General features: G+C 36.1%; 1 protein-coding gene across 2 annotated transcripts in view; it reads left to right on the top strand.

Moving 5' to 3' along the window:
• Positions 1-4,119: 4,119 nt before the first annotated feature.
• Positions 4,120-18,993, top strand: part of LOC127434681 (divergent protein kinase domain 2A-like) — a 60,463-nt gene continuing 45,589 nt past the window's right edge. Inside the window, exon 1 of one of the 2 annotated variants that reach the window (XM_051687592.1) lies at positions 4,120-4,519. The gene's annotated coding sequence lies outside the window, so the exon portion shown is untranslated. The remainder of the gene's footprint in view (positions 4,520-18,993) is intronic. The other variant, XM_051687593.1, reaches the window with a different exon arrangement.

Below are 18,993 nucleotides of genomic sequence, written 5' to 3'. Positions count from 1 at the left end.
AGCATTTTTAAAGGAATAGTTTAGTCATTTATAGTCATTATTCACTGGTAATCTTCCCCTGTGTCAAATCTCCTAAATCTCATTCACGGTCACATATCAGAATCAGAAATGGCCTGTTGATGTGTCGTACCAAGTTTAATGCCAAAACGGCATTGGTTCTCTGCAAAGACAAAATCTAATAGAGTTGATGATGCAATAAAATCCATAATCAATAATCTCTTCATGTTTCGTGGCCTAATGACTTCAAGACAGTCTCAACTGACTAGCACTGTTAATGCATTGCTAAATAATTCCCCTCATCAGAAAATAAGGAAAGAGGGACAAGCAAATGATTAACAAAGATTTTAAAGCTGTCATTGAGAATATGCCCAAGTTCATTATTCATCCTCAGTCTAGCGCAATAAAAGCTTAAATGAGGCGTGTTCGCTCGGGCTACACATTCACTCAGAGTAATTGGTGGCGTCTTTGAGAGCAGTTTGAACCAGGTGACCTGAACACTCTTGTTTACTTACTTGAAGAAAGGAAGTGAGCAATGCACTTTAAGCTGTGCCAAAGAGTTTACATCACAACCTTGAAACTGGTTCATTCTGAAGTGCTTGGAGTAGACATTTACATTTTTATTTAAAGGATCTGCAATCAGTGTGACCAATTGTGATGTTTTCTCCATTGACAAAAAGTGTGACTTGTGAAGTTAGAAAATAACATTATCTACATTTTCATATACAGGGTATGGTATTATGAGATATATAATACTATACACTATAAGATATATACTGTAATTATATATAATAATACATTTTAATAATATAAAAATGAAGGGTGTGAATTATTCTGCTAGTAAATTGACTGGTTACTTTGTGATTGTTTTTATTTTTATTATTATTATAATTATTATTATTATTATTATTATTATTATTATTATTATTATTATTATTTTCAGTTTTATTAGGTCTTGATGTCTGAATATGTTCTAGTAATGTGTTCTCCTTATAATATGTTTTTTTTTTTTTTTTTTAAGATTTTAAAGTTTTTAAATTTAAAAAAATTCTGCAATAAAAATCAAATATAATTAGAACAATAAATATTATTCTATGCTAACTACACTACCAGTTAAACGTTTGGACACCTATTCATTATTTACTATTATTCTAAAATGTGGAGAATAAGAAGAAGAAGAAAAAGAAGAAGAATTTTGTAAATAAATTCACATGTAGGTACAATTTATTTTTGTATTTAAGCATAAGTCTTTAAATCACAGTGTTTTTAAGATCAGAAAAATAAGTTCAGTTAAGTGTGTCCAAACTTTCGACTAGTACTGTACACGGGTTAAATTGCATTTTAATACGTTTCAGTAGTTTGCAAGTTAATGTAATCCTGCAGTGAGTATAACATAAACATATATGGCTTGCTGTCCCTGGCGGAGGGTTTGAGGCTCGAGACTTGACCTGAGCTGGAATGCCCCCTGGACTGGATTAGTATTGATGGAATAGATAGGAGGAGATGGGGAAGTGGTGGGATGCCGAAAACTCTCAATGCTATGTTTAAATACTCTTACTCTGGCTGTGTGATTGGTCGGATTAAATGAAATTGCGCCTCCCGAACTTTGTTAATAAAACACCATATAGTAGAAATCTCAGAAAAAGTAACTATAACAAAAAAAGGAAAAACAATTACATATCTGAAAGTTTGCAGTAATTTTACATACAATAAAATATTAAAATTTTTCTCTGTGTTGTCAAATATCAAAAAGAATATGTCAGAAATCATGGAACATAATCAAACGTGACTTTTAAACCAAATATTATCTTTGATATTAACAGGGTCTTGACACTAGCATACTGTACCTATCCCAGCCATTGGTGTTATTAAACATAATGTTATGGCATAAAATAAATGACTTTAAATAAAATGATTTTAAATACAGCTATATTATATTAAAATTAAATAATTGTATAATTATAAACTACATTGAATGTTTTTACATTTTAAAAAAATCATTTGCACACTGCAAGACTATTTAATGTAAGTGAACAGTATAGATGATTGAAAATGCTGAAATGATGTGCTCTTTCAATTATACTGCACATTCACATAAATCTTAACATGAAAACATAGGTCTTGGTGTTAAAAATAGTTAATGTCCATGTTTTTATCATTATTATTATTTATTTATTTGTGTGTATGTTTGTTTATTTTTTATTTTTTGTCAACTATACCCATTATCAGCTGCATCTAATTCAAACCATTCTAGAAAATCATCAAGAAAGGATTATTTTCCTGGTGGGAGCTATTGTCTCCAGTCTTCAAATACAACTGCAAAATCAATACAGATTACTTGGAGAATCGCAGCTACAGCCAATAAAATAGAGCAATTTGAAGCACTCTTACTCAAACGACACAAGGGCACAAGATCTGTTGAACCCGTGTAAGGGAAAGCCTGCAACTGAACTCACCAAAGATGTTTCCATGACATCATTTACCAACTTTCCAGTGAGGAGAAGGCATGGTAAAGTTTAAAACCTCTCTCAAATCTCCAAGTGCTCCATGAAAGAAAAACAGATTTAGAACAGCAAAGTAAACTTCAATTATCCCTTTGAGCTGTTGATCTAATTTCAGTGGAACAATCATGTATGCTCATGTACCACTAGGTGGAAGCACATGCAAACATTTTCACTCAGCTCTGTTGTGGAACAGCTTATTTCGGATAGCATCTCAAAATCTTGGGGACATTGTTCCTTGCAGTAATATATATATATATATATATATATATATATATATATATATATATATATATATATATATATATATATATATATATATTACTGCAAGGAACAATTCAAAAGTAATACAGACCAGTGTTGGTCAGTTTGTCAAGCAAAAATATTTAGGTTATATATTTTAAGTATGTTTTGAAGTCAGTGGGTTTAATGTTATTATACAGGGACAAAATATGCTTGGTGCTTGTAATACAATTAATAATTCAGTGCAGGTCCCTTCTCATTTTCCTCTGTTTCAGCAGATGACTCTGTGTTTTTGGGAACTGATCCAGGTTTGTTACTTGCTCTCCAGGCTTTGGTCCACATTCATCCATAAGGAATATGGCCACTTGAAAGCATTTGTGAGGAAATGGATTTCAGGGCAAGACTCAGAAGTGCCACTCGGTTAGGCCTTTTGCCAACAAAAGCTCTCGTTTCATCACAAGCCCAAACATGGAGACTAGAGATCACTCAGAAGAGCTACTGATGACTTGAAGCTCTTGCCTTTCAAGTGAAGTTCATTAATGTCATTAATTACCCTCAAACCATCCAAAGACTTTCATTCTTTCTTGCTTGCTTTTTTATTTTCCTTCTATTATTCCATTTATTCTTCCTTTCATTTTTCACCATTCTGTTCGTTCGTTCATTCGTTCATTCATCCTTCCTTTTTTCTTTCTTTCTTTCTTCCATTCTTTTCATAATATAATTTCACTTTAATTTATTTTTTCTTTCTTTCTTTCCTTTTTTCTTTCTTCTCTCACCTTTCATGGGTTCATTCATTCATTCAACCTTCCTTCCTTCCTTCTTCTCTTAATACTTCACCCTTTCATGTGTTCATTCATTCATTAATGAATGAATCCTTCCTTCCTTCTTTCCTTCCTTTTCATAATATAATTTAACTTTAATTTATTTTTCTTTCTTTCTTTCTTTCTTTCTTTCTTTCTTTCTTTCTTTCTTTCTCTTTTCTCTTCCTTTTATTCTTCCTTCACAGTTTTAATTCATTCATTCATTTTCTTTCTTTCTTTCTTTCTTTCTTTCTTTCATTCTTCTCAAATCAAATAATTATAGAAACAGAAAATATACAACCTCCATGAATAAATTATTCCATATTTATTTTATAAACATAATTTAATTATTTAAAAATTATTTACTGTATTTATTAACTCATTTGTTTTTGTTTGTTTTTAGTTTATACATATTATTGCGATTTATTTGGTTAAAAAACGTTGTTAAACAATCATCAGTAAAACAGCGTTGCTGTGACGGGAGGAAGGAGCGGGCGCCATGACAACGCCCTCAAACCAATAACGTAAAGCGATGAAGGGAGTCGTAAATAATAATGGTTCGGTGATGGAAGGAGTGGGTCGCTGTGGATCGTTGTTAGTGCGGGAGAGCAGCAGTAGTGTGTGTATGGAGACCGCGGTCGATCAAACTCCTGCGGTCGATAGATCGGGATGAGAACAGGAATCCGATGATCCAGCAGTCCTACTCGAATAAAGGACTATTGTATTTAAGAGAATGAGAATAATAAGGCTTAAGGGGCTTGATCACTCTGTTCATCTCACTGGCTAGGTGGCTAACTGCTTGATCTCCTAATGGAAAGACCATTTGAGTTTGTCTGATGTGAGTGCTGGATACAATGATTCTCGTGTTTCTTTAAAGTAACATCATCAATGCAGCGCGAGCGCTCCAGCCTGATGAATGATACAAAGTAACGGACCCAGAGAAACACAAGCCAAGACTGAGTGAACAAACTCTCGCAGGTTTGTTGGCAGTTTTATTTCCTTCTCTGTGCTGGTTTACTTTCTATCATCCAGTCAGTTAACATTTGAAGATTTCTTTTATTTTTATTTATTTATTTATTTTTATTTTTCTCAATTAAGTCAAATTACAGTGAATGTCTGTTTCTGCACAAATTCTGCAGTTTTACATTTAAATTCAATGGGCTTCAGAAGTCTCAACTGAGACCATTTGTTAAATGCTTCTGTTTTTCCTTTTTGTAATTACATTTTTGCTTATTACAAATAAATATCAGCATAACAATTTGAGTGAAACGTACAATTGAAAAATTAACATGAATTACAGAATTTCGTAATATTTAGTATGATTTGAATGTTCCTAAGAGCATTTGGTGTGCTTCTTTTGTATAAATGAGTTAACATACTCAATGTCAAAATAATGACAAATCTTATGTGTTTCTTATTAATTTTACTCTGTTTCTTATTAACGTTTATTTGTTTGAATTTGTCAAAATCCTGAAAATGTGTTAATTTCCAGATTTAAATAGGATTTTGAATCACAAATATTCAAAGTTGTCTCAGACTTTTGGACCCCACTATTAATACAGGGTTAACACAGTCATAGATAATAATAATAATAATAATATATACAAATAAAAAAAATAATAAAATAAAAAAATATAAATTGTAAAGATATGTCTGAGATGTACTTGCATAACTAATCAAAGCGTAATGCTTATGTCAGTTTCAGTTTAAATTTTTTTCAGTTTTTATTTATTTCTTTGTTTTTAAACTAATTAAAAGAATCAAGTTTTAACACAGACAAATTATTCTTTCTATAATACAGTACTCTCATCTTGTAGTCTGAAAAAGCACAGCTCAGGACATCATGAAGTCGGTGTCAGATTTCTTGGCACATCTTACACTTGAAATAAGTGATTCTGCTGCTGACCTCAGACCAGTCTGAAAGATCTCTGGATTAAACTTGTACATGTGATATACTGACCATTAGCAGACTTTTTGATCATGTCAAGCATCGAGACTTCTCAGAAGTACAGGCAAATCTCGTGTTTGAATCCTTTCTATTGTCTAAAATCTATTTGATCCATTGAAAGAGGGTGCAATATATGCAGTAGGTCATGCTCAAGATGTTGTGATCCTTCCCCGTATGGCTAAAAGCACTATGAGAAGTTGATGTAACTTGATCATTCATTCTCATTACGCAGGGAGCAGAAAGTGAGAATGCCACACCTGTATTATAAACTGTGAGAAAAATAACAGCGTGCAACATCCACACAAACCCTCAAACAAGTGTTGACATGTTTTGTTAAGCCTTATATTTCAAGATCTGCATGCAGCAACCTCCAATAGTATGAAAAACAAGTCAAGCCTTTCGGAAACTTGTGTTGTTATCTAGATAATCTAGGCTGTGTATTTCAATACTGTGAAGCTGATAAAAGTGAGTTTTCAATGCACCCAGCTAATGAAATGAAACCCAGCTGTGAAACATGTTGACATGCTAACAGATAGAGTGTCTAGTCGCATAGTAATTGTAAAAACAAGGCAGACGTTGTGTCCGATTTAACGGAAGTTATTGTTTAATTGTGTCTAAGCAAAGCACTCATTTGCCTAAAGAACTCTCTTGAATTGGGATTTGTGCCACTTCTCTTTTCCAACTAGGGATGGGTCAGGATAATTGTCTAGTCCAATAACCAACTGGTTGATTAGTGAGTTTGACATGTTTATCTTAATTTTGTTTCATATTTATTTTTAAAAATTACGATGAGTCGACTAATTGTTCGGACAGCTCACCTACTAGCTGTTTGATTTAGAAAATTTAAGGTTTTGCATTTACCTAGTGCCAACCTACGAGTCATATTTAAAAAAAAAAAAAATGTATATATTTTTTTTTTGGGGAAACTGAAGGGTAATCCACAGCATCATTAAGTGTAATATTCAGATGTCAGCTCTGAACGGCAATGTGGTTAATCGGTAAATTAGCGTATGTTTTTAGTTGTTAGTGTTTGAAAGAGAGAATTTGTTACCATTCATCACTGTCTGTACTGTTTGCTCAGTTGTGGATGACTGTTTTTGTGATCAAACATTATTGACTCCAGCAGTCGACAACCTTGGCAACTGCAGTTCTTCACCCGGGCGCCTGCAGCTCAGCGTGTGCACAGCTAATGACAAGGCCATTGTGAACTGCTTAACGTAATGGGAATAAAGTTAATACATTCAGTTCAGTTTCAAACTTGGGTTTAAAATAGTGTGGGCTGGGCAATATAACATATATATATACACATTATATATACATTATTTATATATATATATATATATATATATATATATTATATGTGTGTGTGTATATATGTATATATATATGTGTGTGTGTGTGTGTGTGTGTGTGTGTCTCAATACTCGTAAGCCTTTTAGCAAAATTCTATATATGTGATATTCTGTTTACTGATACTATAGTATTTGCTTTGAAATGACTTTAAATGATGTGCTTTTTTAAGAGAGAAAGCAAAATGATTACTGTGTTAGTACAAAATGATAGTACAAATCAAGCTTTTATCGCAAAACAATATGCAGTGCGAAATGCAAATTGTTAGACTACTACACAATATGTTAGGATCAGACTGAAACAATCTCAGATTGTGTGAAAAATAAAGTTACATATTATAAATTTGTGAGATTACAAATTGCCTAATGGACAAATCAATAATAAGGCTGATAGGAGCAGTCCACAGAAGGTTCAAGTTGCAAAAGATAAAAACAATTTCAGCTGTGCAGGTAAACTTTGCTTTAGATTTGAAAAACAATGTAGCTGTCTGTGGATACAAAAAATAAATAAATAAATAAATAAAAATATGACCTGAAATACCATAACAGCAATTGAAAAGATGGCATCCAGGTTTCAACACATTTAAGCCAAACGCAGCTGCACATTGCAAACATTATGCAAGCTTAATTTGAGAATACTCAATTAATCAAATCCATAGTCAGATTACTTAATTACAAAAATAATCAATAGTGACAGCCCTAATATGCAGAGCGGCAGGTGCTACACACAGTCAGGAACAGCACAGGTTTGACTAAGGGTGGTTTCACATATAGTCCGTTTTAAATCAACCAAACCCAGTTCAGTTAAAGTGAACCAGAAAGGGAACCAGCTGCAAATGACCTCAGTAGGGCTGCCCCCGACCAAAGATTTTCCTAGTCGACTAGTAGTCTAGACTAGTTGTCGCACGTTTATGATATTAATTTAATTACTTATATACAGTTGTGCTCAAAAGTTTGCATACCCTTGGAGAATTGGTAATATATGTGCCATTTTTAAAGAAAACATGAGTGAGCAGGCAAAACACATTTCTTGTATTTCTTATGGGATTCATATTCAACTGTAGGTTATAATAGAATCGCACAATCATAAAACAAAACATGGCAACAATGAAAATAATGAAATGACCCCTGTTCAAAAGTCTGCATACCCTTAGTTCTTAATACTGTGTATTGCCCCCTTTAGCATCAATGACAGTGTGCAGTCTTTTGTAATAGTTGTCTATGTGGCCCCAAATTTTTGCAGGTGGTATAGCTGCCCATTCATCTTGGCAAAATGCCTCCAGGTCATGCAAAGTCTTTGGTCGTCTCGCATGAGGCGTCTCCCCAGAGTGGCTCGATGATATTAAGGTCAGGAGACTGTGATGGCCACTCCAGAACCTTCACCTTTTTCTGCTGTAACCACTGGAGGGTCAACTTGGCCTTGTGCTTAGGGTCATTGTCATGCTGGAAAGTCCATGAGCGTCCCATGCACAGCTTTCATGCAGAAGAATGCAAATTGTCTGCCAGTATTTTCTGATAACATGCTGCATTGATCTTGCCATCAATTTTCACAAGATTCCCCATGCCTTTAGAGCTCAAACACCCCCAAAACATCAGTGAGCCACCACCATGCTTCACAGTGGGGATGGTATTCTTTTTTTTTTTTCTCCCAATTTGGAATGCCCAATTTCCAATGTGCTTTTTAAGTCCTCGTGGTGGCATAGTGATTCGCCTCAGTCCGGGAGGCGGAGGACGAATCCCAGTTGCCTCTGCGTCTGAGACCGTCAACCTGCGCATCTTATCACGTGGCTTGTTGAGCACGTTGCCACGGAGACATAGTGCATGTGGAGGCTTCTCGCCATCCACCGCGGCATCCGCGCTCAACTCACCACGCACCCCACCGAGAACGAACCACATTATAGCGACCACGAGGAAGTTACCCCATTTGACTCTACCCTCCCTAGCAACCAGGCCAGTTTGGTTGCTTAGGAGACCTGGCTGGAGTCACTCAGCATGCCCTGGGATTCAAACTAGCGAGCAGGCGAACTCCAGGGGTGGTAGCTAGCGTATTTTACCACTGAGCTACCCAGGCCCCGGGGATGGTATTCTTTTCACTATAGGCCTTGTTGACCCCTCTCCAAACATAGCGCTTATGGTTGTGACCATAAAGCTCTATTTTGGTCTCGTCACTCCAAATTACAGCTGTGAGGCGTGTCAAGGTGTTGTTGGGCATATTGTAACCGGGCTTTTTTTGTGGCATTGGCACAGTAAAGGCTTCTTTCTGGTAACTCGACCACGCAGCTAATTTTTGTTTAAGTATTGTTGTATTGTGCTCCTTGAAACAACCACACCATCTTTTACCAGAGCAGCCTGTATTTCTCCTGAGGTTACCTGTGGGTTTTTCTTTGTATCCCAAACAATTCTTCTGGCATTTGTGGCTGAAATCTTTCTTTGTCTACCTGATCATGGCTTGGTATCAAGCGATCCCTGAAAGTTCCACTTCTTAATAAGTGATTGAACAGTACTGACTGGCATTTTCAAGGCTATGGATATCTTTTTATATCCTTTTCCATCTTTATAAAGTTCCATTACCTTGTTACGCAGGTCTTTTGACAGTTCTTTTCTGCTCCCCATGGCTCAGTGTCTAGCCTGCTCAGTGTATCCAGGTGAGAGCTAACAAACCCATTGAATATTTATACACAGGCACTAATTGCAATTTAAAAAGCCACAGGTGTGGGAAATTAACCTTTAATTGCCATTTAAACCTGTGTGTGTCACCTTGTGTGTCTGTAACAAGGCCAAACATTCAAGGGTATGCAAACTTTTGAGCACAACTGTATATATATTGGGGGGCATCAGAGAATGGTTTGAATCCCAGGGCTGAGAAAGAATGTTATAAGTAACATTGCTAACACTGTTCTACATAACAGAGAAATACTAAACCATAAAAGCCTTTAAAATATAAATTTTACAAGCGCACACATGAAGCAAGCCGCAGCGACACTGGTAAAAGCGGTAATGATTCTGAATGTGCCAGAAAAACCAGCTAGGAGACTGTCTGAACATTTTGTTAATTTATAGAGAGAAATGCACATTAGGGTTGTGCCGACAGACAATGATCTTGGGGATCCACGATGGTCATAGTGATTGCCAATAGCTGATGCCTTTGATGATGTCAAGACGATATTTGGCTCATTTTCCCATGAATATATTAAATTATTATTATTATTATTAGGCTATTATTATTATCAAATTAATATTACAAATAATTTGCCCGTAGACCCACAGACACGCACTTGAAGAAACACACTTTATTATATTATTAAGAACAGATGACAGAAAAGCAATCTATGTGCATGTCTGACGTGCTGTTTGTACGGAGGCGTGCAGTCTAGTGGAACACGTGTATATGTAAAGGGTTCTCACTCTTTCTTTGTTAATACTGTCAAGAACAGTATCATCTATGAGTGCTCCAAATGACCTCAGACATCTGAGCTCAGGAGGTGCTTTGAGTTCAGTTCGCTTTATTTCCACAGAGCAGTTCGTTGTGAACGCAACTCTGCAGCCTATACATCTGTTATTAAAACATAAAAAATACAAAAACACGTTAACCTCGAACCATGATTTATATTTCGGTGATTATTATCATCATTATAATTATTATTTTTACATTTATAATTGTTTATATGTCTTCATTTGTGTAAGTAATTTTCTGCCTGCATGTTTAGACGGATACTTGCCTGACGGTAAAAGGAAAGGTGGTTACTTATATATATATATATATATATTATTTTTTTGATCACTTCATTATTTTAATTGCTTTTTCCTTTTGTTTGGAGTGCAATTCAATTTAGAAATGTATTTGATTTAAGTTTTTAATTTTTTAAATAAATTAATTAAATTTTCATTGCAAAATCACTAAAGCAAGAATATTCACCGATCCCTCAGCCAGAAGTTTCCGATGTAATTGGATATTGTGATATATATAAATTGTGAAGGAGGGAACAAAACAAATTTATTCACACACATGATGTATTTTCCCGGACAAGGAAATACCCGACTAGTCATTTGGAGTGCTAACATTATACGACAAGAATGGAAAATGAGACACAAAAATGTGGTCATGGTAATCATGGTATTTCTATATTCGCTTAAAATTCCCTTATTTTTACCTCATTGTTTTCATGTCGCACAAGTCAGTTGAACCGTAAAAGAACAAACAAACGAACTGTACAGTACTGTTCACTTTTGGATCCTTTTAGGGGGGTCTGAGATAATTTGGGTTGTTCACATATACATGTTATACCGCTCTGAGAGTGCTTGGAGTGCTCAAACGAACTAGGTGTGAAAACGCCGTAACTTTTAACACATTTTATATCATTAGTTGGTGTTTTTATGGTGTTTAGTAATAAGAGTATTTATCCTCCTTATATTACCTCACCTGTACTGTCCAACACTGGATAGGCATCAGTGACGTGTAAGTGCGGGCAGTCATTTTCTTACATCAGATGATTTCTAGATAAGCCGTTTTTGCATTTTGCTTTCAGCAAATGACTTTGAACTGGGAAGGAAGATTTCAGTTCTTAAAATTACAGTCTGTTACAAAGAACTGTTGTCAAAAGATCAAAGAAAATGTAATACTTAGTCTTAGTACTAAAGGTGCCAGGTACTAAAGGTGCCGGTATAGTGTACCTCTTGCCAAATTGGAAAAAGAACGGGTGTGACACCATTTCAAACATTATCTGGCCAAAACTAAGTTGTTTTTGAGTTTCTTTTGGTGGTTCTAAACAGCTTACATATGCAAACTTTCAGGAAAACTTCATACCGGCTGTGAAACACGTTCTTACTGCCATTGGTCCATGTCATCGATGGGTGTGACCCGGTGCTCCATCTGTTTTTATGGCAACTGCTTTTTCTTGCTAATTTCTTCACTCAGTCGAGATCAGTCAACATGAACGCATTGGAGTGCAGAGTTGCCGCCAGCACTACAAAATATAATAAATAGACAAAGATATTTCTCAACATCTCATTTATGTAATAACTTTACAAATGTTTGATCATGAGCGAACATGTAGTGTTAGATAAATACCTGCAAAAAGATGTGTATATTAACTGGGTGCATATTATTTAACCTCTAGCGACAGTTTAGTTCTAAATAAAAGATGATTTAATGTTCGTAATTTAGAAGTACCAACAATCATAAATCGAAGAAGAATTACAGCATATCTAACCATTATTGTGAGGTGAAAATGAGGATTCACTCTGCCAGTGTCACTCAGTCACCGTCTGTAAGTTCCTTCAGAAAACAGCACGCTGCACACTCAGGCGTGTTTAAATTTTTGTTCTGGTTTGGATTATTTATGAAAACTGGGACTGATAATGGACAATGTTGCGTTGTATCACCGCAAACGTTTAAAAACAAAATCTAGTTTTATGTTTCTAGTATTCTAGTTTTGATGAAACACCAGGGGACCCCGCAAATTACATTATTTTAGCCTTAGTGGGGTCTTAGGGTATAACTAGTGGAACATCCTGTTCCATGTGTAGGATGTGTATCTTTAGGCTATATATGACTTCAGTCAGCATGTTTTCCATCCGTCATCTTCAGTCAGTCATTCAAAAGCTCCCAATTAGCCGATTGAAGCCACTTTTTTGGTATATATGAGTCAGTAGATTGGATTCCTCTGTTATGTTTTGGAGTTTGTTTGTAAGCTCCAGTGTCACGTGAATTGAAAATGCATGTTTAGTTCACAACACTTGGCCAAGCACCATGCGGACACCGTCCGTAACCATAGTAACAGCTAGTCACCAGCCAGGCACAAGCAAAAGAGAACCTATTTTATGTTATATACAGTATATATTATATACATAAAATTTTTGCTACGTGTAAATACAAAATTTCATTGTAGATTCTAAATTCTTGCCATTAAATGAGCCGTGACATTTTTAATTGCGGCTAATAGTGAAACGGCATCCCTTGTGCATATTATGACCATGTATTGCATGTTAGCGCCATAAATGTAGAATGTAAACCACATGACAAATTACACATTATTTATTGCATATTCATTATGTTACATCATTGTCGAGTGGTTAAAACAGCTTCTTTTACTGGTCTTATTTGGATTCTATTCATAGAATGAAGCATGTAGTGTTGTTTTAATGTCACATTGGTTAATGTTTTACATGTAGTCTGTTGTCAAATGCTCCTCAATATGCTGGTCCCAGCAGCATTTAGGAGCATTCCCTAGTCTGAATTTTTTGCAAACAGTATACTGTTGCTAAGATGTTTCGATCTTCTTTCTAGCTCAGAGTGAAAAACGAACAAGTCAAGTTGTTGACAAGTTCGTGACAAGTCGTTTAAGGAGGGATCGCAACACAATGGCCAAATCGACAGCAAATTCATCTCAAATGTATTGCCTGGCTCTAGTCTGGACCCATTATTTTGTAATGGAACACAACAGCATTCTCTCATAACCCTATTTTTAATGTTAAAAGATCACTGAGCTTTTCAGACTCTCATTAAAAGGATAGTTAAGCACAACAACAACAACAACAACAACAACAACAAAAAAGGAAATTCTGTCACTCATTCACTCAATCTCATTTAGTTCCAAACTACTATGACTTTCTTCTGTGGAACACAAAAGGAGATGCTCGGCAGAATGTTAGCCTCAGTTCACTTTCATTGCGTGTAAAAAAAAAAAAAAAAAAAAAAAAAGATGTAATGAAAGTGGATGATGCCCATTGGCATATAATGCAACAAGATGTGCTGGAGTCAACTGATTTTAGTCATAGACCTACATATCTCTCTCTAAAAATAACAAAATGACACTGCTATCTTTGAACTGCAGTTTTGTACCAAAATCATAGATGAAAATGTATGTACAATATAATGGATTACTTAATAAATATTGATCCATGGCATTTAATATTTTGAATTTCATCATCATTTAAAGATAAAATATACATCTTTTATCTTCTAAGATAAAATATAATTTGTCTTTCTTCAGAAAAAAGAACAAAGAACAAAATCAAACATTGCAGCCGAAGAAGTTTCTGAAATGTTGTTAATTTGACATGGAATAACCTGGAACTGTTTTGCCAATATTCGTGAACAAGTTTCCTGTACTGGCTCATTACCTGTACTGTTCCTCCCATCAGCCATCTTGTTTATTTGTGCTGACCGTTCTGAGGTTCTGCACAGTGCTTGTTTTAGCATGTTCCGAACAGGGTTTCAGTGGTAAACTAAGACATGTTCGGTGGCCCCCAGGCTTGGGCTTCCTCCTTTCCTTCAGTGCCCCAGCGGTTGGGTGTCAGGGAGGAGGTACTTTATGGGTAATGGAGTGGTAATTCAAAATATAGGCCTGTGGGCAGGATGAGGTTGTTGGAAATGAAAACATTTCTTCCTCCAATAAAAAAAGCAAGCGAGTGAAGACTAAATACCTCAGCTTATGAATGGGGCTGATCTGGGTTTCTACTTCTGGTAAGGGCTTCAGCTTGAAAGTTTAGGAGCTGCTCATTTAACAGACTGATATAAACCATTTGGAAGGCTTGTAAGGATGCTTGAGAAAGGCAAAATCAAATTCCGCTGTCATTTTCAGTTTGCCCAGGTCTTGATCTGAATCGTACCCTCACAGGCTTATCCTACTGAAGTCTGAAATAAGCCCTATAAATGTCAAGGCGAAAGAATCAGCGGGAACCTTTAGAAAATGTGCTCCTTCGCCAAACAAACCTTTCAACGTGTCACTGATTGAAAAGAGGCCCTGCATCCTGAAATATTATGACTGTGTTTCCGTGACTGTGGGTGGACATGGACTCGACTGATGGAGCGAGAAACTCCTTAATCTGGTGCGGTGTGAAGCAGGCAGCCTGAGCAGCCGGGCTTGTTTGCTTTCGCTCTGCCAATCTTTAGTCAAAGGTAAGGATGTGCACCGCAAGACACAGACCAAGGTTTTCTTAGACTACCTCTTTTTTCCTGAAGAGAGATGGCCGGTGTTTATCTTTGTCTCTTCTCTGTGAATGAAAGCCGTGGATGTCAGTCGGTTAAATGGTGCATTGAGATCATATCGTGTTCGGGTGTTCAGTAAATCAGTAAACAGGTTCTGTGTAAAAGGCAGCATGTCAGATTTTCTTATCATGATCTGTATTGGCCGCTTCCCTTTGCTGCATTCCAAATGAGATGAATTTCTAGGTGTTTACAATTAATCACCATTACATTAACACACTCGTAAGTCACTGTGTTTTCAGTTTTGTATTGTCCTTGTCTGTAGTGGATGTATCCACCCATTTGCCTCATTAATGAAACACGAGCAGAACGGATTTCTGTGCAAATCGTTTGTTAAATCATTCTTGCGGTAATTGTCGTGATCAGTTCAGTGCAACAGTTTACGCAAGAATGGATTTATGAACAATTTAGATAGAAATTCGTTCTGCTCGTGTTTCATGAATGAGGCCCTGTGTTCTTGTCCTCACAAAAAGAACTGAGGCAGTACCATGCTAAAGTGATGATATCAGATAATACCACAGTCCTGAATGGTTGCAATATTAATACTATGCTTTTTTCATGGTATATTTAATTTAAATGGTACCTTGTTAAAAAAACAAAACAACAAGAGTCAGTTAGTGAAGTTGACTAGTGAGATTATCAAGATATTTTCCATCTTTATATTTTTAGTGGCAGTGCTTTAAAGGGTTACATTTAGTGATGCAACCTCTCAGAGTGGGTTTAGCACATTTAGTGCTTCTGTGCAATGACAAATTGTAGTTATTTAATCTGTTTGTTCTGTTACTCATAAGGGCAATGCTTATTGTCCATATATCGCTAAAAGCTGGATTAAATGACATGACTGATATCTGTACAGATTCTACAAAAAAGGTCTCACTAGGAATGCACAGATGTAAAATGTGTGCTGATAATCCCGTTTACACCTGGTATTACGACACTTTTTGGGTGATCTGATCACATGTGATAAGGCAAGACACATCGCTGTTCACACCTAGTCGCTTAAATGCATCTCCTGTGACCACTTGTGTTTGGATTTCGAGGGGAGGATCTCCGTTCCATGACGACATACATCAATCACCATGTCATTGTGTTTCTTCATGAAATTAAACTGCAACAAAGTCAGAAAAGACAAAGAAAAAAAATGGCACACTTTCTCCCAGATGCATCTGAAATTTAATCTAAGCAAAAACGCAACATTTCGAGCAGAATTCTCTGCTATTTTAGTGGATTACCTGTATTAAAGTAGCTTCAGTTGTTTGTACCTCTCATCTGTTTTGATATCAGACACACTGAAGAAGTTCCATTTCGTTCTTGTGCTTATGTATCCATTTTATTTTATTTTTTCAGCTTGTGACCGGCAAAGTTTAAACTCTTGTTTTAGCACAGCAGTTGATTAGCAGGTTAGGGGGTGGTGCCTCGCTGCTGTACAGGATGAATAAGGACAGTTTACTGTTTACACCTTAAATGTGATGTGGTCACATGCATTTTTGACTACCTTTGTATGTTTTTAGACCATTCATGTTTCAGAGAATCTGGTCTTAGTTATAAACAAAACACTCAAACAAAATGCACATTACTATCACATAATCACATTAAATTTGTAAACTTAATTCTTGTACCTTTTTAGCTTTTGTTTTAACAAACTCATCATACTCCTTGCTGTCTCATGCTCTAAGGAGAGTAATCAAAGTAGTGTTAAAAATGTTAACAGCAGTTCCAACTCATAAAATTCTAGCAGTGCAAAGCTTACAAATTGCAACTCTGCAGTCATTGTCACCCAGTTCAAAGTGATTTTCTTTCATACACAACACAAGGTGTAGGCTGATTGTCTGATGCATTTTTTCCACTTCCTTTTGACAGAGGGGCTCTGATCATTGGCAATTACACTCATGGCCACTTTATTAGGTACACCTGTACATCTACTTATTCATGTGATTCTCTAATCAGCCAATCGTGTGGCAGCAGTGCAGTGCATAAAATCACACAGATGCAGGTCAGGAGCTACAGTTAATGTTCACTTCAAGCATCAGAATGGGGAAAAAAATGTGATCTCAGTGATTTGGACCGTGGCATGATTTTTGGTGCCAGATGGGCTGGTTTGAGTATTTCTGTGACTGCTGATCTCCTGTTCTTGGCTGACAGGAGTGGAACCCGACGTGGTCTTCTGCTGTTGCAGCCCATTCACCTCAAGGTTCAACATGTTGTGCATTCTGAGATGCTATTCTGCTCACTACAATTGCACAGAGTGGTTATCTGAGTTACCGTAGCCTTTCTGTCAGTTCAAACCAGTCTGGTCATTCTCCGTTGACCTCTCTCATCAACAAGGCATTTCCGTCCACAGAACTGCCGCTCACTGGATGTTTTTTGTTTTTGGCACCATTCAGAGTAAACTCTAGAGACTGTTGTGTGTGAAAATCCCAGGAGATCAGCAGTTACAGAAATACTCAAACCAGCCCATCTGGCGACAAAAATCATGGCACAAAAATCGCTGAGATCAAATTTTTTCCCCATTATAATGGTTGATGTGAACATTAACTGAAGCTGCTGACCCATATCAGCATGATTTTATGCATTGCACTGCTGCCACATGATTGGCTGATTAGATAATCACATCCATAAGTACAGGTATACCTAATAAAGTGTTCACTTAGTGTATTTTTTCTATAGATTGCAACACGAGTTGGAGGTTAATGATGTTATACCAGTGGCATGTGGTGCGTAAACCGGGTACCTCTTCAATCCTTAACATCCCCCCAAAAAATTCATTACAGAACCCTTCAAAATCAACGCAGTAACATTGAGCTAGAGTGCGATAATGAGATTGGCTGCCACAGATCACTTACACTCCGTCAAAGAGGAACAATGTGAAGATATTTATGGTCTACATAACATTTTAAGTTGTTTTTGAAGTTGTATATTTATATATTTTAATGCATTTATTTATTTAATGCACTTTAATAAACAGAGGAAAGAACGTTTCATAATTTTAATAATCAGTGACTAAAAACGAAATGTTTTTCATTTCGGTTCTTTCTGAGCAAAATGTATATTTTTTCATTCCGGTTCAGAAGTTTTGCAGCCTCCTTTCCAAAAGGTTACCAGTTAGAACAAAATAAAAGAACGGTTAATAACGACAGCACTCTGCGCTAAGGGGTGGGTGAAATACCAATTGTTGCCAGATCTTGCAAGAGAACAAGCAACCTGGTCTGGAAAAACAAGGCCAAAATAAGCCACTTGCCTCACCAAAATAAGTGAAAATAAGCAATATTTTTTTTTTCTGTGTGATGGATTTATCGGCATAGAAATCATAACAAGCAGTTAATTAACAGTTAAGTATAATTTTAATTACAGATCTGCTTCTCAGTCAAAACCCAGCAGCATCACATCTGAATTAATGCATCATATCTAACAATAATTTAGTGAAGACTTGGAAACAACTGAGAAATGTAATTTTTACCTCTAATAATGTTTTCCTCGTATCTAGATTAACCGTGCATGTATATGTAGTAATTATACATAGTTGTCAAAAAGGTTTTCATTCACAGAATGCTTCATCCACAACAGGCAATTAGGCAAAGAAATGTGTGATGCAGCAGTTTCCTTCAGGATCAAAGCACGTTTCATTTTTTCGGGCAACATGAAGTGGTGTAGTTCCAAAAATGTACTGTGATAAACCCTTTGGCCTTTAGTTTCATGAAAAAAAAAAAAAATAATTATCAGAAGAAAATTAACCAGTTATAACCAGTTACCAGCATTTAAAAATAATGTTTTCTCTCCGGAACAATTGAAAATCACTTTGTTCCTGTTTTCGGTTACATTCTGCTAAAAATGTCATTTGTTTTCATTTTCCATTTTTTCGTTCCTTTAACTGTTTTTAATCCCTGTTAAATAACGTGTCTGTCTCAGTTTATGTCACCCCTTCTCTGATGGGTTTGAAGGGGCTGACTGCACAATATTGATTTATAAATTATGCTCCACTTCGAGTGCTTGTTCGCATTCGCAACATCCATTTCTTGAGCTTCATGGCCCAAGTGCTTGATTTCCGTTGCTCAACATGACTTCAGATTTGAGTCGTGGAGCATCATATACTACTAGTTTTTCTCTATAGAAGGCTCTAAAATATCAAACATGCTTGATATACTCTGGATGGAATCGTAGGCTCAGGGTA

This window comes from Myxocyprinus asiaticus, chromosome 44, assembly GCF_019703515.2.
Source record: "Myxocyprinus asiaticus isolate MX2 ecotype Aquarium Trade chromosome 44, UBuf_Myxa_2, whole genome shotgun sequence".
NCBI lineage: Eukaryota > Metazoa > Chordata > Actinopteri > Cypriniformes > Catostomidae > Myxocyprinus > Myxocyprinus asiaticus.
The sequence above is the reverse complement of the archived record's forward strand: the minus strand, read 5'-3'. Positions and strand labels throughout refer to the sequence as shown.